This window comes from Oncorhynchus clarkii, chromosome 5, assembly GCF_045791955.1.
Source record: "Oncorhynchus clarkii lewisi isolate Uvic-CL-2024 chromosome 5, UVic_Ocla_1.0, whole genome shotgun sequence".
NCBI classification, from domain to species: Eukaryota; Metazoa; Chordata; class Actinopteri; order Salmoniformes; family Salmonidae; genus Oncorhynchus; species Oncorhynchus clarkii.
The window spans coordinates 94848276-94875046 of NC_092151.1; the positions used below are offsets into that span (position 1 = coordinate 94848276).

Here is a 26771-nt window from a genome sequence, read left to right on the forward strand (position 1 = left end):
TATACACAGGGTAGCTGTACTGAGTAGATGTGCAGGGGTATGAGGTAATAACATGGTTATATACACAGGGTAGCTGTACTGAGTTATTGTACAGGGGTATGAGGTAATAACATGGTTATATACACAGGGTAGCTGTACTGAGTAGATGTGCAGGGGTATGAGGTAATAACATGGTTATATACACAGGGTAACTGTACTGAGTTATTGTACAGGGGTATGAGGTAATAACATGTTTATATACACAGGGTAGCTGTACTGAGTAGATGTGCAGAGGTATGAGGTAATAACATGGTTATATACACAGGGTAGCTGTACTGAGTTATTGTACAGGGGTATGAGGTAATAACATGTTTATATACACAGGGTACCAGTATGGAGTAGATGTACTGGGGTATGAGGTAATAACATGGTTATATACACAGGGTACCAGTATGGATTAGATGTACAGGGGTATGAGGTAATAACATGGTTATATACACAGGGTACCAGTATGGATTAGATGTACGAGGTATGAGGTAATAACATGGTTATATACACAGGGTACCAGTATGGAGTAGATGTACTGGGGTATGAGGTAATAACATGGTTATATACACAGGGTACCAGTATGGATTAGATGTACAGGGGTATGAGGTAATAACATGGTTATATACACAGGGTACCAGTATGGATTAGATGTACAGGGGTATGAGGTAATAACATGGTTATATACACAGGGTACCAGTATGGAGTAGATGTACTGGGGTATGACGTAATAACATGGTTATATACACAGGGTAACTGTACTGAGTAGATGTACAGGGGTTTGAGGTAATTGAGGTAGATATGTGAAGGGGTACGAGGTAATTGAGGTAGATATGTGCAGGAGTACGAGGTAATTAAGGTAGATATGTGCAGGGCTACGAGGTAATTGAGGTAGATATGGGCAGGGGTACGAGGTAATTGAGGTAGATATGTGCAGGGGTACGAGGTAATTGAGGTAGATATGGGCAGGGGTACGAGGTAATTGAGGTAGATATGGGCAGGGGTACGAGGAAATTGAGGTAGATATGGGCAGGGGTACGAGGTAATTGAGGTAGATATGGGCAGGGGTACGAGGTAATTGAGGTAGATATGGGCAGGGGTACGAGGTAATTGAGGTAGATATGGGCAGGGGTACGAGGTAATTGAGGTAGATATGGGCAGGGGTACGAGGTAATTGAGGTAGATATGGGCAGGGGTACGAGGTAATTGAGGTAGATATGGGCAGGGGTACGAGGTAATTGAGGTAGATATGGGCAGGGGTACGAGGTAATTGAGGTAGATATGGGCAGGGGTACGAGGTAATTGAGGTAGATATGGGCAGGGGTACGAGGTAATTGAGGTAGATATGGGCAGGGGTACGAGGTAATTGAGGTAGATATGGGCAGGGGTACGAGGTAATTGAGGTAGATATGGGCAGGGGTACGAGGTAATTGAGGTAGATATGACTAGGAATAATGTGGAAGATAATAAACAGTAGCAGCATTGTATGTGATGAGTCATGAAGGTATGAGGTAATGACATGGTTATATACACAGGGTACCAGTACTGAGTTATTGTACCGGGTTATGTGTGATGAGTCTCCCCAAAAAATAATTGTGCAAAAAGGGTCAATGCAGATTGTCAAATATTTAATCCAATATCTACCCGGACTAGTAGTCTACCCGGACTAGTAGTCTACCCGGACTAGTAGTCTTATGACTTGGGGGACCTGTTGGTTCCATACTTGGTTCACCTGTACTCATATTAGTCATATTTCTAATCAGTTAGCTTTATAAGAAGAAAAAAAACAACAACAACACACGCTGTTACTATGGAAACCGCTATAGAACAGAGCCGCTATGAGCCAATTAGTGAGTGAAAGACAGAACAACAACCTAATAATACTCCTCTATAGATGAAATGAATCAACCTCCAAAGTCAAACCAGTTCTGAAAGCTTTGTGTAAGAGAATTTGGAAAGGATTTGACTCTTAAGCAAACGGGAGACTGACTTCCTCAGAGCAGGTTTCTGTGGCTTTAGATGTGAGATGCATTTTTATTTAATTTAATTTCACCTTTATTTAACCGGTTAGGCCAGTTGAGAACAAGTTCTCATTTACAACTGCGACCTGGCCAAGATAAAGCAAAACGGCGCAACAAAAACAACACAGACAAAAACAACACAGAGTTACACATGGAATAAACAAACGTACAGTCAATAACACAGTAGAATAAGTCTATATACAGTGGCAATAAATAGGCCATGGTGGCGAAATAATTGCAACATAGCAAACACTGGAGTGATAGATGTGCAGAAGATGAAAGTAGAGATACTGGGGTGCAAAGGAGCAATACAATAACAGTATGGGATGAGGTAGTTGGATGGGCTATTTACAGATGGGCTATTTACAGGAGTAGTGATCTGTGAGCTGCTCTAACAGTTGGTGCTTGAAGTTAGTGAGGGAGATATGAGTCTCCAGCTTAATTGATTTTTGCAGTTCGTTCCAGTCATTGGCAGCAGAGAAATGGAAGGAAAGGCAGCCAAAGGAGGAATTGGCTTTGGGGGTGACCAGTGACCAGTACCCGCTGGAGCGCGTGCTACAGGTGGGTGCTGCTATGGTGACCAGTGAGCTGAGATAAGGGGGGACTTTACCTAGCAAAGCCATACTGTAGATGACCTGGAGCCAGTGGGTTTGGCGATGAATATGAAGCGAGGGCCAGCCAACGAAAGAGTGGCTTTACGGAAGACTGGCCAGAAAAAAGCCATTACTTAAAGAAAAAAATAAGAAAAAAAGGCATGTGGGAGACTCCCCAAACATATGGTAGAAGGTACTCTGGTCAGATTAGACTAAAATTGAGCTTTTTGGCTATCAAGGAAAACGCTATGTCTGGCGCAAACCCAACACCTCTCATTTCCCTGAGAACACCATCCCCACATTGAAGCATGGTGGTGACAGCATCATCCTGTGGGGATGTTTTTTATCGGCAGGGACTGGGGAACTGGTCAGAATTGAAGGAATGATGGAGGGAGCTAAATACAGGGAAATTCTTGAAGGGAACCTGTTTCAGTTTTCCAGAGATTTTAGACTGGGATTGGAGGTTCACCTTCCAGCAGGACAATGACCCTAAAGCATACTGCTAAAGCAAAACTCGAGTGGTTTACGGGGAAACATTTAAAAGCCTAGTCAAAGCCCAGACCTCAATCCAATTGATAATCTGTGGTATGATTTAAATATTGCTGTACACCAGCAGGAACCCATCCAACTTGAAGGAGCTGGACCAGTTTTGCCTTGAAGAACGGGCAACAATCCCAGTGGCTAGATGTGCCAAGCTTATAGAGGCAGAGCCCAAGAGACTTGCAGCTGTAATTGCTGCAAAAGGTGGCTCTACAAAGTATTGACTTTGGGGGGGGTGAATAGTTATGCACACTCAAGTTTCCAGTTTTTTTGTCTTATTTCTTATTTGTTTCACAATAAAACATATTTTGCACGTTCAAAGTGGTAGGCATGTTGTTTAAATCACATGATACAAACCCCCCCCAAATCAATTTGAATTCCAGGTTGTAAGGCAACAAAATAGGAAAAAATGCCAGGGGGGGTGAAGACTTTCGCAAGCCACTGTACATAGGACTTGTCTAGATCAAGGCCTTCCAAGCCACCTGGACATGTTTAGATCAGGGCCTTCCAAGCCACCTGGACATGTTTAGATCAAGGCCTTCGGAGCCACCTGGACATGTTTAGATCAGGGTCTTCAAAGCCACCTGGACATGTTTAGATCAAGGCCTTCGGAGCCACCTGGACATGTTTAGATCAGGGCCTTCCAAGCAACCTGGACATGTTTAGATCAGGGCCTTCCAAGCCACCTGGACATGTTTAGATCAAGGCCTTCGGAGCCACCTGGACATGTTTAGATCAAGGCCATCGAAGCCACAAGGTGAAATATCCCAAATAGAAGCTAGACACAGCGAGACGAATAACATACTTGTTGAACATAGCTATAGCCGTCAGTCCGTCAAGGTCCTCAGCGTTAGCTATCCTGCTACATCAGTCCGTCAAGGTCCTCAGCGTTAGCTATCCTGCTACGTCAGTCCGTCAAGGTCCCCAGCGTTAGCTATCCTGCTAAGTCAGTCCGTCAAGGTCCCCAGCGTTAGCTATCCTGCTAAGTCAGTCCGTCAAGGTCCTCAGCGTTAGCTATCCTGCTACATCAGTTCGTCAAGGTCCTCAGCGTTAGCTATCCTGCTACGTCAGTCCGTCAAGGTCCCTAGCGTTAGCTATCCTGCTACGTCAGTCCGTCAAGGTTCTCAGCGTTAGCTATCCGGCTACGTCAGTCCGTCAAGGTCCCCAGCGTTAGCTATCCTGCTACGTCAGTCCGTCAAGGTCCTCAGCGTTAGCTATCCTGCTACGTCAGTCCGTCAAGGTCCTCAGCGTTAGTTATCCTGCTACGTCAGTCCGTCAAGGTCCTCAGCGTTAGCTATCCTGCTACGTCAGCCCGTCAAGGTCCTCAGCGTTGCCTATCCTGCTACGTCAGTCTGTCAAGGTCCTCAGCGTTAGCTATCCTGCTACGGAGCATTTTGATGTCGGGATGCACGCGCATGACTTGAACGTGACGTTTGAGGGTCAACAGAAAACGTCTCAGTAACGGCATTCACACGGCATTCAGCTTCCTGTTTAACCTAAATTACTAATGGTCCTATTTTATTTGATTTTTTTCAACCAATGTCGGTAATACACTGAGGTTTCTGGAACCATAGCCCTCCTCTATATCGGCATGCCCAATGGCACCCTATTATCTATCTAGTGCCCTACTTTTGACCAGAGCCCTATTCCCTATCTCGTGCCCTACTTTAGACCAGAGCCCTATTCCCTATCTAGTGCCCTACTTTTGACCAGAGCCCTATTCCCTATCTCGTGCCCTACTTTAGACCAGAGCCCTATTCCCTATCTAGTGCCCTACTTTAGACCAGAGCACTATTCCCTATCCTAGTGCCCTACTTTTGACCAGAGCCCTATTCCCTATCTAGTGCCCTACTTTTGACCAGAGCCTAGGGTGCCATTTGGGACAAAGCCTATGAATATGGTTCTTTATCTTCCAGTAAGGGGCCCTTCAGGAAGCCTCGCTGTGTCTGTCTCTCGCTGCTAAGGTTTCCTGGGTCTTTGTGGTTCACACTTCTGCTAATGGTTATACTAACAGTCATGTTGCTGGGTAACAAACACAGTCAAACCAGGACATGTACTTTTCCTTTTTAAAACATATTACCTCAAACAGACTGCCTTCAGACTGCCTCAGACTGCCTTCAGACTGCCTCAGACTGCCTTCAGACTGCCTCAGACTGCCTTCAGACTGCCAGACTGCCTTCAGACTGCCTCAGACTGCCTTCAGACTGCCTTCAGACTGCCAGACTGCCTTCAGACTGCCTCAGTCTGTCTGCCTCAGACTGCCTCAGACTGCCTCAGACTGACTCAGACTGCCTTCAGACTGCCTCAGACTGCCTTCAGACTGCCTCAGACTGCCTTCAGACTGCCTCAGACTGCCTTCAGACTGCCTCAGACTGCCTTCAGACTGCCTCAGACTGCCTTCAGACTGCCTTCAGACTGCCTCAGACTGCCTTCAGACTGCCTCAGACTGCCCTCAGACTGCCTTCAGACTGCCTTCAGACTGCCTTCAGACTGCCTTCAGACTGCCTCAGACTGCCTCAGACTGCCTTCAGACTGCCTCAGACTGCCTCAGACTGCCTCAGACTGCCTCAGACTGCCTTCAGACTGCCTTCAGACTGCCTCAGACTGCCTCAGACTGCCTCAGACTGCCTTCAGACTGCCTTCAGACTGCCTCAGACTGCCTTCAGACTGCCTTCAGACTGCCTTCAGACTGCCTCAGACTGCCTTCAGACTGCCTCAGACTGCCTTCAGACTGCCTTCAGACTGCCTCAGACTGCCCTCAGACTGCCTTCAGACTGCCTTCAGACTGCCTTCAGACTGCCTTCAGACTGCCTTCAGACTGCCTCAGACTGCCTCAGACTGCCTTCAGACTGCCTCAGACTGCCTCAGACTGCCTCAGACTGCCTTCAGACTGCCTTCAGACTGCCTCAGACTGCCTCAGACTGCCTCAGACTGCCTTCAGACTGCCTTCAGACTGCCTTCAGACTGCCTTCAGACAGCCTCAGACTGCCTTCAGACTGCCTTCAGACTGCCTTCAGACTGCCTTCAGACTGCCTTGCATAATATCCATATTTTGAATATGACCACACGGTAACAGGAATACCCACAGATACATATGCACGCACACACACACACACACACACACACACACACACACACACACACACACACACACACACACACACACACACCGTGATAGTGCTACTGTGCTCGGTCTGTGGCTGTGTTCTGAATTATCTCTCTCATTCAGTCAAATGTTTATTCCCTCTACGAGTTTCTTATCTCCTTCAGTGACGTAGTTGTTCTTTCATCCCAATTACTGAATCTCTGTAAGCAAAGTAGCATTTCCAGCCTTGGATTATTCTCTCTTTGACCCATCTCCACCCCGTTGCAGTCTCGTTCAAGGTCAAATGCATGTTTAAAACTGCTCGGTATCAGAGCTAACCCCCCTCTCAGCTGAAATCACATTTCTCTAAGACTGGAGAGGGTATGGCCTGGAGTTGAATCGTGTTCAATAAACCGCTACGTTACAGGGTATGAACACCGCTCTACAGGGTATAAACACCGCTCTACGGGGTATGAACACCGCTGTACGGGGTATAAACACCGCTCTACAGGGTATAAACACCGCTCTACAGCCACTACACTACAGGGTATAAACACCGCTCTACAGGGTATAATCACCCCTCTACAGGGTATAAACACCGCTCTACAGGGTATAAACACCCCTCTACAGGGTATAAACACCGCTCTACAGGGTATAAACACTACTCTACAGGGTATAAACACCGCTCTAAAGGGTATAAACACTGCTCTACAGGGTATAAACACCGCTCTACAGGGTATAAACACCACTCTACAGGGTATAAACACCACTCTACAGGGTATAATCACCCCTCTACAGGGTATAAACACCACTCTACAGGGTATAAACACCACTCTACAGCCACTACATTACAGGGTATAAACACCGCTCTACAGGGTATAAACACTGCTCTACAGGGGATAAGCACCATTCTACAGGGTATAAACACTGCTCTACAGGGTATGAACACCCCTCTACAGGGTATAAACACAGCTCTATAGCCACTACATTACAGGGAATAAACACCACTCTACAGCCACTACATTACAGGGTATTAACACTGCTCTACAGCCACTACATTACAGGGAATAAACACCACTCTACAGCCACTACATTACAGGGTATTAACACTGCTCTACAGCCACTACATTACAGGGTATAAACAACGCCCTACAGCTACTACATTACAGGGTATAAACACCGCCCTACAGCTACTACATTACAGGGTATAAACACCGCTCTACAGCCACTACATTACAGGGTATAAACACCGCCCTACAGGTACTACATTACAGGGTATTAACACCGCCCTACAGCTACTACATTACAGGGTATAAACACCGCCCTACAGGTACTACATTACAGGGTATAAACACCGCCCTACAGGTACTACATTACAGGGTATTAACACCGCCCTACAGCTACTTCATTACAGGGTATTAACACCGCCCTACAGCTACTACATTACAGGGTATAAACACCGCCCTACAGCTACTTCATTACAGGGTATTAACACCGCTCTACAGCCACTACATTACAGGGTATAAACACCGCCCTACAGCTACTACATTACAGGGTATAAACACCGCCCTATAGCTACTACATTACAGGGTATAAACACCGCCCTACAGGTACTACATTACAGGGTATTAACACCGCCCTACAGCTACTACATTACAGGGTATAAACACCGCTCTACAGCTACTACATTACAGGGTATTAACACCGCCCTACAGCTACTACATTACAGGGTATAAACACCGCCCTACAGCTACTACATTACAGGGTATAAACACCGCCCTAGAGCTACTACATTACAGGGTATAAACACTGCCCTACAGCTACTACATTACAGGGTATAAACACAAACCTACAGCTACTACATTACAGGGTATAAACACCGCTCTACAGCTACTATATTACAGGGTATTAACACCGCTCTACAGCTACTACATTACAGGGTATAAACACCGCTCTACAACCACTACATTACAGGGTATAAACACCACCCTACAGCTACTACATTACAGGGTATAAACACTGCCCTACAGCTACTACATTACAGGTTATTAACACAACCCTACAGCTACTACATTACAGGGTATAAACACCACCCAACATCTACTACATTACAGGGTATTAACATAACCCTACAGCTACTACATTACAGGGTATAAACACCGCCCTACAGCTACTACATTACAGGGTATTAACATAACCCTACAGCTACTACATTACAGGGTATAAACACCGCCCTACAGCTACTACATTACAGGGTATAAACACCGCCCTACAGCTACTACATTACAGGGTATAAACACCGCTCTACAGCTACTACATTACAGGGTATTAACACCGCTCTACAGATACTACATTACAGGGTATAAACACCGCCCTACAGCTACTTCATTACAGGGTATTAACACCGCCCTACAGCTACTACATTACAGGGTATAAACACCGCCCTACAGCTACTACATTACAGGGTATAAACACCACCCTACACCTACTACATTACAGGGTATTAACACCGCTCTACAGCTACTACATTACAGGGTATAAACACCGCCCTACAGCTACTACATTACAGGGTATAAACACCGCCCTACAGCTACTATATTACAGGGTATAAACACCGCTCTACAGCTACTACATTACAGGGTATAAACACTGCCCTACAGCTACTACATTACAGGGTATAAACACAACCCTACAGCTACTACATTACAGGGTATAAACACCGCTCTACAGCTACTATATTACAGGGTATTAACACCGCTCTACAGCCACTACATTACAGGGTATAAACACCGCCCTACAACCACTACATTACAGGGTATAAACACTGCCCTACAGCTACTACAATACAGTGTATAAACACAACCCTACAGCTACTACATTACAGGGTATTAACACCGCTCTACAGCTACTACATTACAGGGTATAAACACTGCCCTACAGCTACTACATTACAGGGTATAAACACAACCCTACAGCTACTACATTACAGGGTATAAACACCGCTCTACAGCTACTATATTACAGGGTATTAACACCGCTCTACAGCCACTACATTACAGGGTATTAACACCGCCCTACAGCTATTACATTACAGGGTATAAACACCGCCCTACAGCTGACATGGGTCACACCTTGTATGCCTTGTTCTGCATGTAATTCATGGTTACATGTGTTTGCCATTTCAGCATATTTTATCCAAAGTGACTTACGTTGGTACAGACATACATGTTCATATTGGTGACTCACAGGTCCACACATGTAGACTAGTATTTCTTCATAATTTAGACCATCTCTGATTGGACAATCAACCTGAAAACACTAGCGTTCATGTTTTTGGCTGTTAAACATGTATCATTTGATAAGCTTTCATAGTCATCATGATAACATCCAGATTTAGTTTTTATTTATTTTTTAAATCATTTTTAATTCAACCTTTTATTTAACTAGACAAGTATCTCCAACTCATGCAAATGTAGTTGAGTTAAGAGCATCGTTACCTCCTGATTGTTTCTTCTACACCCAACCAGGCATAATTATAGTGCAATGGATGTGTCCCAAACGGTACCCTGTTCCCTATATAGTGCACTACTTTTGACCAGAGTCAATGGGCACTGTAGTGCACTACTAGCGAATAGGGTGCCATTTCAGATACAGCCAGTCAGATGGAACATTGAAAACAGGAAGTGGATCTTACGGTTGATAACAACAGAAAAGTAAGAAAGCACCTGGTTTGCATTCTGTAGACAATGGGTGTTTGTACCCTGATGTAAATGTACAATATGAATACATTGTGGCTGAATACAAAATGCCAACCTATTCCCTATATAGTGCACTACTTTTGAGTGGCCATGGTCAACTGTAGTGCAACTATATAGGGATTAGGGTGGAATTTGGGATACAAATAAATGGAATACTGTCAGTATGTTCGATAACCATCTAATTAAATGTATTTTTAGTGCTTGGAGTCATTGAGTTCATACATTGGGGAATGCTACATTCTTTGAAGGCTGCTAAAACAAATGCCAAGGGCAGCATTTGTAATTATTTGTTCATTTTTTTATTTTTTATTTTAAGCCTTATTTTACTCGGCAAGTTGACTGGGAACACATTCTCATTTACAGGAACGACCTGGGGAATAGCAACTTAGATATAGTCGTTTACATTTTGTTAGGCATAAGGGTATTTGATCATCATTGAGGTATTTTATGTTTTAATCAAGAAATAGCCTAGAATTGGAGACAGTCAGCAGTCAATATGAGGATCTTTTGGACTGTTTTCTGTGTGAAGTATTATGCTAGGAGAGAGAACACACGTTATGATGTGGTATGATGCCTTCTTCCCACAGCAGCTGGACTGATGCATTCTCATTTGGAAACAACCCAGCTGTGTAGAACAGGTCTAGTTATGAGACGGGGTCTAGTTATGAGACGGGGTCTAGCCATGAGACGGGGTCTAGTTATGAGACGGGGTCTAGCCATGAGACGGGGTCTAGTTATGAGACGGGGTCTAGCCATGAGACGGGGTCTAGCCATGAGACGGGGTCTAGCCATGAGACGGGGTCTAGTTATGAGACGGGGTCTAGCCATGAGACGGGGTCTAGCCATGAGACGGGGTCTAGCCATGAGACGGGGTCTAGCCATGAGACGGGGTCTAGTTATGAGACGGGGTCTAGCCATGAGACGGGGTCTAGCCATGAGACGGGGTCTAGCCATGAGACGGGGTCTAGCCATGAGACGGGGTCTAGCCATGAGACGGGGTCTAGCCATGAGACGGGGTCTAGCCATGAGACGGGGTCTAGCCATGAGACGGGGTCTAGCCATGAGACGGGGTCTAGCCATGAGACGGGGTCTAGCCATGAGACGGGGTCTAGTTATGAGACGGGGTCTAGCCATGAGACGGGGCCTAGCCATGAGACGGGGCCTAGCTATGAGACTGGGTCTAGCCATGAGACGAGGTCTAGTTATGAGACGGGGTTTAGCCATGAGACGGGGTCTAGCCATGAGACGGGGTCTAGCCATGAGACGGGGTCTAGTCATGAGACGGGGTCTAGTCATGAGACGGGGTCTAGCCATGAGACGGGGTCTAGTCATGAGACGGGGTCTAGCTATGAGACGAGGTCTAGTTATGAGACGGGGTTTAGCCATGAGGCGGGGTCTAGCCATGAGACGGGGTCTAGCCATGAGACAGGGCCTAGTCATGAGACGGGGCCTAGTCATGAGACGGGGTCTAGCTATGAGACGGGGTCTAGCCATGAGACGGGGCCTAGCCATGAGACGGGGCCTAGTCATGAGACGGGGCCTAGTCATGAGACGCGGCCTAGTCATGAGACGGGGCCTAGCCATGAGACGGGGCCTAGCCATGAGACGGGGCCTAGCCATGAGACGGGGCCTAGTCATGAGACGCGGCCTAGCCATGAGACGGGGTCTAGCCATGAGACGGGGCCTAGCCATGAGACGGGGCCTAGCCATGAGACGGGGCCTAGCCATGGGACGGGGCCTAGTTATGAGACGGGGCCTAGTCATGAGACGGGGCCTAGCCATGAGACGGGGCCTAGCCATGAGACGGGGCCTAGTCATGAGACGGGGCCTAGCCATGAGACGGGGCCTAGCCATGAGACGGGGCCTAGCCATGAGACAGGGCCTAGTCATGAGACGGGGCACCCTATTCCCTATTTTAGTTTACTGCTTTTGACCAGGAACCCATAGGGTGTCATTTGGGATGCACTCAGAGACAGAACAGACACCACCGTTAGACAACCAGAGAAACATCAATAACCTGGGAAACAGTTATGACAGCAGGCTAACTAGCCCTCAGGGAGCCCTCGAACTCAGTAACCTGGGAAACGGTTATGACAGCAGGCTAACTAGCCCTCAGGAAGCCCTCAAGCTCAGTAACCTGGGAAACGGTTATGACAGCAGGCTAACTAGCCCTCAGGGAGCCCTCGAGCTCAGTAACCTGGGAAACGGTTATGACAGCAGGCTAACTAGCCCTCAGGGAGCCCTCGAACTCAGTAACCTGGAAAACGATTATGACATCAGGCTAACTAGCCCTCAGGGAGCCCTCGAGCTCAGTAACCTGGAAAACGATTATGACAGCAGGCTAACTAGCCCTCAGGGAGCCATTGAGCTCAATAACCAGGAAAATGATTATGACATCAGGCTAACTAGCCCTCAGGGAGCCCTCGAGCTCAGTAACCTGGAAAACGATTATGACATCAGGCTAACTAGCCCTCAGGGAGCCCTTGAGCTCAATAACCAGGAAAACGATTATGACATCAGGCTAACTAGCCCTCAGGGAGCCCTCGAGCTCAGTAACCTGGAAAACGATTATGACATCAGGCTAACTAGCCCTCAGGGAGCCCTTGAGCTCAATAACCAGGAAAACGATTATGACATCAGGCTAACTAGCCCTCAGGGAGCCCTCAAGCTCAGTAACCTGGAAAACGATTATGACATCAGGCTAACTAGCCCTCAGGGAGCCCTTGAGCTCAATAACCAGGCAAACGATTATGACAGCAGGCTAACTAGCCTTCAGGGAGCCCTCGAGCTCAGTAACCTGGAAAACGATTATGACAGCAGGCTAACTAGCCTTCAGGGAGCCCTCGAGCTCAGTAACCTGGAAAATGATTATGACAGCAGGCTAACTAGCCTTCAGGGAGCCCTCGAGCTCAGTAACCTGGGAAACGGTTATGACAGCGGGCTAACTAGCCCTCAGGGAGCCCTCGAATCCAGTAACCTGGGAAACGATTATGACAGCAGGCTAACTAGCCCTCTGGGAGCCCTCGAATTCAGTAACCTGGGAAACGATTATGACAGCAGGCTAACTAGCCCTCAGGGAGCCCTCAAACTCAGTAACCTGGGAAACGGTTATGACATCAGGCTAACTAGCCCTCAGGGAGCCCTCGAACTCAGTACCCTGGAAAATGATTATGACAGCAGGATAACTAGCCCTCAGGGAGCCCTCGAACTCAGTAACCTGGGAAATGGTTATGACATCAGGCTAACTAGCCCTCAGGGAGCCCTCGAGCTCAGTTACCTTGGAAACGGTTATGACAGCAGGCTAACTAGCCCCAGGGAGCCCTCGAACTCAGTAACCTGGAAAACGATTATGACATCAGGCTAACTAGCCCTCAGGGAGCCCTCGAGCTCAGTAACCTGGAAAACGATTATGACAGCAGGCTAACTAGCCCTCAGGGAGCCATTGAGCTCAATAACCAGGAAAATGATTATGACATCAGGCTAACTAGCCCTCAGGGAGCCCTCGAGCTCAGTAACCTGGAAAACGATTATGACATCAGGCTAACTAGCCCTCAGGGAGCCCTTGAGCTCAATAACCAGGAAAACGATTATGACAGCAGGCTAACTAGCCTTCAGTGAGCCCTCGAGCTCAGTAACCTGGAAAACGATTATGACAGCAGGCTAACTAGCCTTCAGGGAGCCCTCGAGCTCAGTAACCTGGAAAACGATTATGACAGCAGGCTAACTAGCCTTCAGGGAGCCCTCGAGCTCAGTAACCTGGGAAACGGTTATGACAGCGGGCTAACTAGCCCTCAGGGAGCCCTCGAGCTCAGTAACCTGGGAAACGTTTATGACAGCAGGCTAACTAGCCCTCTGGGAGCCCTCGAACTCAGTAACCTGGAAAAAATTTTGACATCAGGCTAACTAGCCCTCAGGGAGCCCTCGAGCTCAGTAACATGGGAAACGGTTATGACAGCAGGCTAACTAGCCCTCAGGGAGCCCTCGAGCTCAATAACCTGGAAAACGATTATGACAGCAGGCTAACTAGCCCTCAGTGAGCCCTCGAGCTCAGTAACCTGGAAAACGATTATGACAGCAGGCTAACTAGCCCTCAGTGAGCCCTCGAGCTCAGTAACCTGGAAAACGATTATGACAGCAGGCTAACTAGCCCTCAGGGAGCCCTCGAGCTCAGTAACCTGGAAAACGATTATGACAGCAGGCTAACTAGCCCTCAGGGAGCCCTCGAGCTCAGTAACCTGGAAAACGATTATGACAGCAGGCTAACTAGCCCTCTGGGAGCCCTCGAACTCAGTAACCTGGAAAACAATTTTGACAGCAGGCTAACTAGCCCACTGGGATCCCTCGAGCTCAGTAACCTGGGAAACGATTATGACAACAGGCTAACTAGCCCTTAGGGAGCCCTCGAGCTCAGTAACCTGGGAAACGGTTATGACAGCAGGCTAACTAGCCCTCAGGGATCCCTCGAGCTCAGTAACCTGGGAAACGATTATGACAGCAGGCTAACTAGCCCTTAGGGAGCCCTCGAGCTCAGTAACCTGGGAAACGGTTATGACAGCAGGCTAACTAGCCCTCAGGGAGCCCTCGAACTCAGTAACCTGGGAAACGATTATGACAGCAGGCTAACTAGCCCTCAGGGAGCCCTCGAACTCAGTAACATGGGAAACGATTATGACAGCAGGATTACTAGCCCTCAGGGAGCCCTCGAGCTCAGTAACATGGGAAACGGTTATGACATCAGGCTAACTAGCCCTCAGGGAGCCCCCGAACTCAGTAACCTGGGAAACGGTTATGACAGCAGGCTAACTAGCCCTCAGGGAGCCCTCGAACTCAGTAACCTGAAAAACGATTATGACATAAGACAAAGCAAAAGGCATGTTTTGTAGTATAGTAGTCAGGAAGTTGTGGTGTGACACGGCCTCCGCCGCCTCCTTCTCTGCCAGGAAGCACGTTGTTTATTCCCCCCCCTCCCCAGATGGTAGTAGATGTCTGACAGGAGTACTGAACATTTATACTGTTCTTTCAACCCTGCTCTCTAGTGATGCCTGGTGTAGAGTGCTGTAGTTTCTATGTTTGACTATTGATTCAGTCTCATGGTGGCAGACTTTTAACATCACCACTAACCAGCGCAAGTCTCATAAAGACTAATACTAGTGCTTTATTGTCAGCTAGGCTCATAAACACTGACCCGGTCCAAACTACTGTCTAGTTCTGGATGATATTACCACTGACCTGGTCCAAACTACTGTCTAGTTCTGGATGATATTACCACTGACCCGGTCCAAACTACTGTCTAGTTCTGGATGATATTACCACTGACCCGGTCCAAACTACTGTCTAGTTCTGGATGATATTACCACTGACCCGGTCCAAACTACTGTCTAGTTCTGGATGATATTACCACTGACCCGGTCTAAACTACTGTCTAGTTCTGGATGATATTACCACTGACCCGGTCCAAACTACTGTCTAGTTCTGGATGATATTACCACTGACCCGGTCCAAACTAATGTCTAGTTCTGGATGATATTACCACTGACCCGGTCCAAACTACTGTCTAGTTCTGGATGATATTACCACTGACCCGGTCCAAACTACTGTCTAGTTCTGGATGATGTTACCACTGACCTGGTCCAACCTTCTGTCGACTGTCTAGTTCTGGATGATATTACCACTGACCCGGTCCAAACTACTGTCTAGTTCTGGATGATATTACCACTGACCCTGTCCAAACTACTGTCTAGTTCTGGATGATATTACCACTGACCTGGTCCAACCTACTGTCTACTGTCTAGTTCTGGATGATATTACCACTGACCTGGTCCAAACTACTGTCTAGTTTTGGATGATATTACCACTGACCCGGTCCAAACTACTGTCTAGTTCTGGATGATATTACCACTGACCCAGTCCAAACTACTGTCTAGTTCTGTATGATGTTACCACTGACCAGGTCCAAACTACTGTCTAGTTCTGGATGATGTTACCACTTACCAGGTCCAAACTACTGTCTGCTGTCTAGTTCTGGATGATATTACCACTGACCCGGTCCAAACTACTGTCTACTGTCTAGTTCTGGATGATATTACCACTGACCCGGTCCAAACTACTGTCTAGTTCTGAATGATATTACCACTGACCCGGTCCAAACTACTGTCTAGTTCTGGATGATATTACCACTGACCCGGTCCAAACTACTGTCTACTGTCTAGTCCTTTCCCACCTGACCTCAGTGATGTCTGATTTGTAAAACCTTTCCCACCTGACCTCAGTGATGTCTGATTTGTAAAACCTTTACCACCTGACCTCAGTGATGTCTGATTTGTAAAACCCTTCCCACCTGGCCTCAGTGATGTCTGATTTGTAAAACCTTTCCCACCTGGCCTCAGTGATGTCTGATTAGTTCAACCTTTACTCATTGTCACTTGGCCTCAGCTGATGGTGGTTGTCCTGATCGACGACGACGATGAGACAGCCTATAGGAATGAGGTCAGAGACCAGGTGTGGTGCCAGAACAACAACCTCTCCCTCAACGTCAACAAGACAAAGGAGCTGATCATGGACTACAGGAACACAGGGATGTAGTAGAGCAGGTTAAGAGCTTTAAGTTCCTTGGTGTCAGGCTACAGGTGTGGTCACTCTGCTACAGGTGTGCTCACTCTTCTACAGGTGTGGTCACTCTGCTACAGGTGTGCTCACTCTGCTACAGGTGTGGTCACTCTGCTACAGGTGTGCTCACTCTTCTACAGGTGTGGTCACTCTGCTACAGGTGTGGTCACTCTGCTACAGGTGTGCTCACTCTGCTACAGGTGTGGTCACTCTGCTACAGGTGTGCTCACTCTTCTACAGGTGTGGTCACTCTGCTACAGGTGTGCTCACTCTTCTACAGGTGTGGTCACTCTGCTACAGGTGTGGTCACTCTGCTACAGGTGTGCTCACTCTTCTACATGTGTGGTCACTCTGCTACAGGTGTGGTCACTCTGCTACAGGTGTGCTCACTCTTCTACAGGTGTGGTCACTCTGCTACAGGTGTGCTCACGCTGCTACAGGTGTGGTCACTCTGCTACAGGTGTGCTCACTCTTCTACAGGTGTGGTCACTCTGCTACAGGTGTGGTCACTCTGCTACAGGTGTGCTCACTCTGCTACAGGTGTGCTCACTCTGCTACAGGTGTGCTCACTCTTCTACAGGTGTGGTCACTCTGCTACAGGTGTGGTCACTCTGCTACAGGTGTGCTCACTCTGCTACAGGTGTGCTCACTCTGCTACAGGTGTTCTGACTCTGCTACAGGTGTGTTCACTCTGCTACAGGTGTTCTGACTCTGCTACAGGTGTGGTCACTCTGCTACAGGTGTTTTCAATCTGCTACAGGTGTGGTCACTCGGCTACAGGTGTGGTCACTCTGCTATAGGTGTGGTCACTCTGCTACAGGTGTGGTCACTCTGCTACAGGTGTAGTCACTCTGCTACAGGTGTGGTCAATCTGCTACAGGTGTGGTCACTCTGCTACAGGTGTGCTCACTCTGCTACAGGTGTGGTCACTCTGCTACAGGTGTGCTCATTCTTCTACAGGTGTGGTCACTCTGCTACAGGTGTGGTCACTCTGCTACAGGTGTGGTCACTCTGCTACAGGTGTGGTCACTCTGCTACAGGTGTGCTCACTCAGCTACAGGTGTGCATCTCCCCTGTGTCTGCTGTCCTAAATGACAAGTGTCCGTTTCCCTCAATCCCTTTTATTTACTCTCTGGATGGACTCTTCCTTATCTTTATTTACTCTCTGGATGGACTCTTCCTTATCTTTATTTACTCTCTGGATGGACTCTTCCTTATCTTTATTTACTCTCTGGATGGACTCTTCCTTATCTTTATTTCCTCTCTGGATGGACTCTTCCTTATCTTTATTTACTCTCTGGATGGACTCTTCCTTATCTTTATTTCCTCTCTGGATGGACTCTTCCTTATCTTTATTTCCTCTCTGGATGGACTCTTCCTTATCTTTATTTCCTCTCTGGATGGACTCTTCCTTATCTTTATTTACTCTCTGGATGGACTCTTCCTTATCTTTATTTCCTCTCTGGATGGACTCTTCCTTATCTTTATTTACTCTCTGGATGGACTCTTCCTTATCTTTATTTACTCTCTGGATGGACTCTTCCTTATCTTTATTTCCTCTCTGGATGGACTCTTCCTTATCTTTATTTACTCTCTGGATGGACTCTTCCTTATCTTTATTTACTCTCTGGATGGACTCTTCCTTATCTTTATTTCCTCTCTGGATGGACTCTTCCTTATCTTTATTTACTCTCTGGATGGACTCTTCCTTATCTTTATTTCCTCTCTGGATGGACTCTTCCTTATCTTTATTTCCTCTCTGGATGGACTCTTCCTTATCTTTATTTACTCTCTGGATGGACTCTTCCTTATCTTTATTTACTCTCTGGATGGACTCTTCCTTATCTTTATTTCCTCTCTGGATGGACTCTTCCTTATCTTTATTTACTCTCTGGATGGACTCTTCCTTATCTTTATTTACTCTCTGGATGGACTCTTCCTTATCTTTATTTACTCTCTGGATGGACTCTTCCTTATCTTTATTTACTCTCTGGATGGACTCTTCCTTATCTTTATTTACTCTCTGGATGGACTCTTCCTTATCTTTATTTACTCTCTGGATGGATTCTTCCTTATCTTTATTTCCTCTCTGGATGGACTCTTCCTTATCTTTATTTACTCTCTGGATGGACTCTTCCTTATCTTTATTTACTCTCTGGATGGACTCTTCCTTATCTTTATTTCCTCTCTGGATGGACTCTTCCTTATCTTTATTTACTCTCTGGATGGACTCTTCCTTATCTTTATTTCCTCTCTGGATGGACTCTTCCTTATCTTTATTTACTCTCTGGATGGACTCTTCCTTATCTTTATTTCCTCTCTGGATGGACTCTTCCTTATCTTTATTTACTCTCTGGATGGACTCTTCCTTATCTTTATTTCCTCTCTGGATGGACTCTTCCTTATCTTTATTTCCTCTCTGGATGGACTCTTCCTTATCTTTATTTACTCTCTGGATGGACTCTTCCTTATCTTTATTTACTCTCTGGATGGACTCTTCCTTATCTTTATTTCCTCTCTGGATGGACTCTTCCTTATCTTTATTTACTCTCTGGATGGACTCTTCCTTATCTTTATTTACTCTCTGGATGGACTCTTCCTTATCTTTATTTACTCTCTGGATGGACTCTTCCTTATCTTTATTTACTCTCTGGATGGACTCTTCCTTATCTTTATTTCCTCTCTGGATGGACTCTTCCTTATCTTTATTTCCTCTCTGGATGGACTCTTCCTTATCTTTATTTACTCTCTGGATGGACTCTTCCTTATCTTTATTTACTCTCTGGATGGACTCTTCCTTATCTTTATTTACTCTCTGGATGGACTCTTCCTTATCTTTATTTACTCTCTGGATGGACTCTTCCTTATCTTTATTTACTCTCTGGATGGACTCTTCCTTATCTTTATTTACTCTCTGGATGGACTCTTCCTTATCTTTATTTACTCTCTGGATGGACTCTTCCTTATCTTTATTTCCTCTCTGGATGGACTCTTCCTTATCTTTATTTCCTCTCTGGATGGACTCTTCCTTATCTTTATTTACTCTCTGGATGGACTCTTCCTTATCTTTATTTCCTCTCTGGATGGACTCTTCCTTATCTTTATTTACTCTCTGGATGGACTCTTCCTTATCTTTATTTACTCTCTGGATGGACTCTTCCTTATCTTTATTTACTCTCTGGATGGACTCTTCCTTATCTTTATTTCCTCTCTGGATGGACTCTTCCTTATCTTTATTTCCTCTCTGGATGGACTCTTCCTTATCTTTATTTCCTCTCTGGATGGACTCTTCCTTATCTTTATTTACTCTCTGGATGGACTCTTCCTTATCTTTATTTCCTCTCTGGATGGACTCTTCCTTATCTTTATTTACTCTCTGGATGGACTCTTCCTTATCTTTATTTACTCTCTGGATGGACTCTTCCTTATCTTTATTTACTCTCTGGATGTGAACTCCAGGACTTCACTTTACCAGGTTTACTCTGTGATTACGCCAGTTTCCTGTTAGACTCTGACACTACAGAAACACCACACGCCAGCTTCCTGTTAGACTCTGTGATTACGCCAGCTTCCTGTTAGACTCTGACACTACAGAAACACCACACGCCAGCTTCCTGTTAGACTCTGTGATTACGCCAGCTTCCTGTTAGACTCTGACACTACAGAAACACCACACGCCAGCTTCCTGTTAGACTCTGTGATTACGCCAGCTTCCTGTTAGACTCTGTGATTACGCCAGCTTCCTGTTAGACTCTGACTCTACAGAAACACCACATACCACCTTCCTGTTAGACTCTGACACTACAGAAACACCACATACCACCTTCCTGTTAGACTCTGACACTACAGAAACACCACATACCACCTTCCTGTTAGACTCTGACACTACAGAAACACCACATACCACCTTCCTGTTAGACTCTGACACTACAGAAACACCTAACAACACATACCACCTTCCTGTTAGACTCTGACACTACAGAAACACCTAATACCACATACCACCTTCCTGTTAGACTCTGACACTACAGAAACACCACATACCAGCTTCCTGTTAGACTCTGACACTACAGAAACACCACATACCACCTTCCTGTTAGACTCTGACACTACAGAAACACCACATACCACCTTCCTGTTAGACTCTGTGATTACGCCAGCTTCCTGTTAGACTCTGACACTACAGAAACACCACATACCACCTTCCTGTTAGACTCTGACACAACATAAACACCACATACCACCTTCCTGTTAGACTCTGACACTACAGAAACACCACATACCAGCTTCCTGTTAGACTCTGACACTACAGAAACACCACATACCACCTTCCTGTTAGACTCTGACACTACAGAAACACCACATACCAGCTTCCTGTTAGACTCTGACACTACAGAAACACCACATACCACCTTCCTGTTAGACTCTGACACTACAGAAACACCTAACAACACATACCACCTTCCTGTTAGACTCTGACACTACAGAAACACCTAACAACACATACCACCTTCCTGTTAGACTCTGACACTACAGAAACACCACATACCACCTTCCTGTTAGACTCTGACACTACAGAAACACCACATACCACCTTCCTGTTAGACTCTGACACTACAGAAACACCACATACCAGCTTCCTGTTAGACTCTGACACTACAGAAACACCTAACAACACATACCACCTTCCTGTTAGACTCTGACACTACAGAAACACCACATACCAGCTTCCTGTTAGACTCTGACACTACAGAAACACCTAACAACACATACCACCTTCCTGTTAGACTCTGACACTACAGAAACACCACATACCACCTTCCTGTTAGACTCTGACACTACAGAAACACCTAACAACACATACCACCTTCCTGTTAGACTCTGACACTACAGAAACACGACATACCAGCTTCCTGTTAGACTCTGACACTACAGAAACACCACATACCAGCTTCCTGTTAGACTCTGACTCTACAGAAACACCTAACAACACATACCACCTTCCTGTTAGACTCTGACACTACAGAAACACCTAACAACACATACCACCTTCCTGTTAGACTCTGACACTACAGAAACACCACATACCAGCTTCCTGTTAGACTCTGACACTACAGAAACACCACATACCAGCTTCCTGTTAGACTCTGACTCTACAGAAACACCACACACCACCTTCCTGTTTACTCTGTGATTACGCCAGCCTCGTAATCCACAAATGCATTTTTGATGATTTAATCCAGACTCATAGGCTTATCTTTCTAATTCTCTGTTGTGTCTTTTATTTACGAGGATTAAGTGACCACTTCTTCAAAACGTCGAGACCGAGGAATCAATGTCTTCACTGTTATGAATTAAAACAACAACGTGTAAATCGAAAATTTGTTATATCAAATATATTTCTCATTTTATCCCCAATCTCCGTCAACAAATGAGAATATTGAAAGACAAGTCATTTGACAGTCTGATAATGTTAGTAAGTAAACTGAGTATCACGAGCATGGTGCCAGATGTGTGTCTACTCTTACACACTTCACAGTAAACATTGTTCGATATGGGAAGAATACCATCCAGGCTAAAGTATTAAATATCATTATAAATATTAGTAAATAATATATTATTAAGTATGTTGAACAAATATCACTGAGTGAAACAAATCCAGGATTGTACTACATCACTACATGAGGAATAGTATGGTCTGTTTTCATACATTCTCATTATTCTCATCCGTCTTCCTTGTCTTACCTTTACTCACCTGACCGAAACGTGTAACAACACATACCACCTTCCTGTTAGACTCTGACACTACAGAAACACCACATACCGCCTTCCTGTTAGACTCTGACACTACAGAAACACCACATACCACCTTCCTGTTAGACTCTGACACTACAGAAACACCACATACCACCTTCCTGTTAGACTCTGACACTACAGAAACACCACATACCACCTTCCTGTTAGACTCTGACACTACAGAAACACCACACACCACCTTCCTGTTAGACTCTGACACTACAGAAACACCACATACCACCTTCCTGTTAGACTCTGACACTACAGAAACACCACACACCACCTTCCTGTTAGACTCTGACACTACAGAAACACCACATACCACCTTCCTGTTAGACTCTGACACTACAGAAACACCTAACAACACATACCACCTTCCTGTTAGACTCTGACACTACAGAAACACCACACACCACCTTCCTGTTAGACTCTGACACTACAGAAACACCACATACCACCTTCCTGTTAGACTCTGACACTACAGAAACACCTAACAACACATACCACCTTCCTGTTAGACTCTGACACTACAGAAACACCACATACCACCTTCCTGTTAGACTCTGACATTACAGAAACACCACATACCACCTTCCTGTTAGACTCTGACACTACAGAAACACCTAACAACACATACCACCTTCCTGTTAGACTCTGACTCTACAGAAACACCACATACCACCTTCCTGTTAGACTCTGACTCTACAGAAACAACACATACCACCTTCCTGTTAGACTCTGACACTACAGAAACACCTAACAACACATACCACCTTCCTGTTAGACTCTGACACTACAGAAACACCACATACCACCTTCCTGTTAGACTCTGACACTACAGAAACACCTAACAACACATACCACCTTCCTGTTAGACTCTGACACTACAGAAACACCACATACCACCTTCCTGTTAGACTCTGACTCTACAGAAACACCTAACAACACATACCACCTTCCTGTTAGACTCTGACACTACAGAAACACCTAACAACACATACCACCTTCCTGTGGACTCTGACACTACAGAAACACCACATACCACCTTCCTGTTAGACTCTGACACTACAGAAACACCACATACCACCTTCCTGTTAGACTCTGACACTACAGAAATACCACATATCGCCTTGTAGTTTGGTTTCCGATTTACTTTGATTTACAAAATCATAACATACAATATTTTTTTAATCATCAGTAAGCATCTCACTCTTCTCTTCTAATTCATTCCCAAAATGTATGTCCAAATCTCAGACATAATGGTATAGCAGATCAGAGCTTTGTCCCAAATGACACCCTATTCCCTATGTAGCACTACATGCCCTGGTCAAAAGGACTACATAGGGAATAGGGTGGCATTTGGGACTTAGGCCAGGATATCACGCTGTGATTTACAGGGGCTGGTAAATGTGTGTCATCCAGTTGAATGTAAGTCTGTGAAGCAGGGTCAGGCTAAGATTCTCTTTAACGTTGTGTTTAGTCTCCAATCAATTCCTGTATCTGAGAGATTACAGAGATTTTTAAGTCATTTTAAGTCTATAGAATTACAGAGATTTTTAAGTCATTTTAAGTCTATAGAATTACAGAGATGTTTAAGTCTATAGAATTACAGAGATTTTTAAGTCATTTTAAGTCTATAGAATTACAGAGATGTTTAAGTCATTTTAAGTCTATAGAATTAGAGATTTTTAAGTCATTTTAAGTTTCATGACCTGTTCCCTAAATTCTCCAAAATGAGATGTTGCTCCCAATACTTCTAGCCTAAAACCATGAAACTTATGTTACAATTACATATACATTGACTGTATATAATGTAGTAATCTGACGACACAGAAAATGGCGTGACATTGACAGTGTTTTCCTGCCGTGTCTAGTTAGGTCGAAAACGTGCAACACAACCTAGTATTTTTTTCCCCTCCAAAAAAAACCCACTAATTGTTTTGCTATATGGCACACCTGTTAATTGAAAATGCATTCCAGGTGACTACCTCATGAAGCTGGTTGAGAGAATGCCAAGAGTGTGCAAAGCTGTCATCAAGGCAAAGGGTGGCTACTTTTGAAGAATCTCAAATATGAAATATATTTAGATTTGTTTAACACTTTTTTTTTGGTTACTACATGATTCCATATGTGTTGTTTCATAGTTTTGATGTCTTCACTATTATTATCTACAATGTAGAAAATAGTAAAAATCAGGAACAACCCTTGAAAGAGTAGCTGTGTTCAAACATTTGACTGATACTGTAAATATATATAAATATATAAGTATATTCACCATTGAAAAGCCACCATTTTTTTTGCTGGTTGGAGGCAGCTTGAGAAACACCTGCTGTTGTTATTTCTCCTATAGTCAGCAACCAACGTTGGCCAGCGGGGAGTTGCCTGAGCTGACTACCGGCTCTTATGTCAGAGTCCATACACACACACACATAACACTCACACTATCAAATCACCAGGAGATTTGACAGGAAATCCACCAATGAGGGCGTTAGTTCCCTTTAGAAACCAGAGACCACAGGCAGAAAGCGCATAGAAACTACACGCAGCCTCAGCTACACATGACAATTCATCTTGTGAAATACTGAGGCCAAGAAATCCTCTTAAGTGACATTTTTTGGTTTCTTTTTGGTCGTCTAGTTAACGTTGTTCTATTATACCTCAGTGGGAGTGTCGTCTAGTTAACGTTGTTCTATTATACCTCAGTGGGAGTGTCGTCTGGTTCTATTATATATACCTCAGTGGGAGTGTCGTCTGGTTCTATTATATATACCTCAGTGGGAGTGTCGTCTAGTTAACGTTGTTCTATTATACCTCAGTGGGAGTGTCGTCTGGTTCTATTATATATACCTCAGTGGGAGTGTCGTCTGGTTCTATTATATATACCTCAGTGGGAGTGTCGTCTAGTTAACATCGTTCTATTATATATACCTCAGTTATTACCATCAGGTGTCTATAGCAACATGGGTAGTACCATCAGGTGTCTATAGCAACATGGGTAGTACCATCAGGTGTCTATAGCAACATGGGTACTACCATCAGGTGTCTATAGCAACATGGGTATTACCATCAGGTGTCTATAACAACATGGGTATTACCATCAGGTGTCTATAGCAACATGGGTAGTACCATCAGGTGTCTATAGCAACATGTGTAGTACCATCAGGTGTCTATAGCAACATGGGTAGTACCATCAGGTGTCTATAGCAACATGGGTACTACCATCAGGTGTCTATAGCAACATGGGTAGAACCATCAGGTGTCTATAGCAACATGGGTAGTACCATCAGGTGTCTATAGCAACATGGGTAGTACCATCAGGTGTCTATAGCAACATGGGTACTACCATCAGGTGTCTATAGCAACATGGGTATTACCATCAGGTGTCTATAGCAACATGGGTAGTACCATCAGGTGTCTATAGCAACATGGGTAATACCATCAGGTGTCTATAGCAACATGGGTATTACCATCAGGTGTCTATAGCAACATGGGTATTACCATCAGGTGCCTATAGCAACATGGGTATTACCGTCAGGTGTCTATAGCAACATGGTATTACCATCAGGTGTCTATAGCAACATGGTATTACCACCAGGTGTCTATAGCAACATGGTATTACCATCAGGTGTCTATAGCAACATGGTATTACCACCAGGTGTCTATAGCAACATGGTATTACCATCAGGTGTCTATAGCAACATGTGTAGTACCATCAGGTGTCTATAGCAACATGGGTATTACCACCAGGTGTCTATAGCAACATGGTATTACCATCAGGTGTCTATAGCAACATGAGTATTACCATCAGGTGTCTATAGCAACATGGTATTACCATCAGGTGTCTATAGCAACATGGAATTACCATCAGGTGTCTATAGCAACATGGTATTACCATCAGGTGTCTATAGCAACATGGGTATTACCATCAGGTGTCTATAGCAACATGGTATTACCATCAGGTGTCTATAGCAACATGGGTATTACCATCAGGTGTCTATAGCAACATGGGTAGTACCATCAGGTGTCTATAGCAACATGGGTATTACCATCAGGTGTCTATAGCAACATGGGTATTACCATCAGGTGTCTATAGCAACATGGTATTACCATCAGGTGTCTATAGCAACATGGTATTACCATCAGGTGTCTATAGCAACATGGGTATTACCATCAGGTGTATATAGCAACATGGGTAGTACCATCAGGTGTCTATAGCAACATGGTATTACCATCAGGTGTCTATAGCAACATGGTATTACCATCAGGTGTCTATAGCAACATGGGTATTACCATCAGGTGTCTATAGCAACATGGGTATTACCATCAGGTGTCTATAGCAACATGGGTA

General features: G+C 45.1%; 1 pseudogene; it reads left to right on the top strand.

Moving 5' to 3' along the window:
* LOC139409587 (lipoma-preferred partner homolog) overlaps positions 1-26771 on the top strand; it is a 526233-nt pseudogene that overhangs the window by 143109 nt on the left and 356353 nt on the right.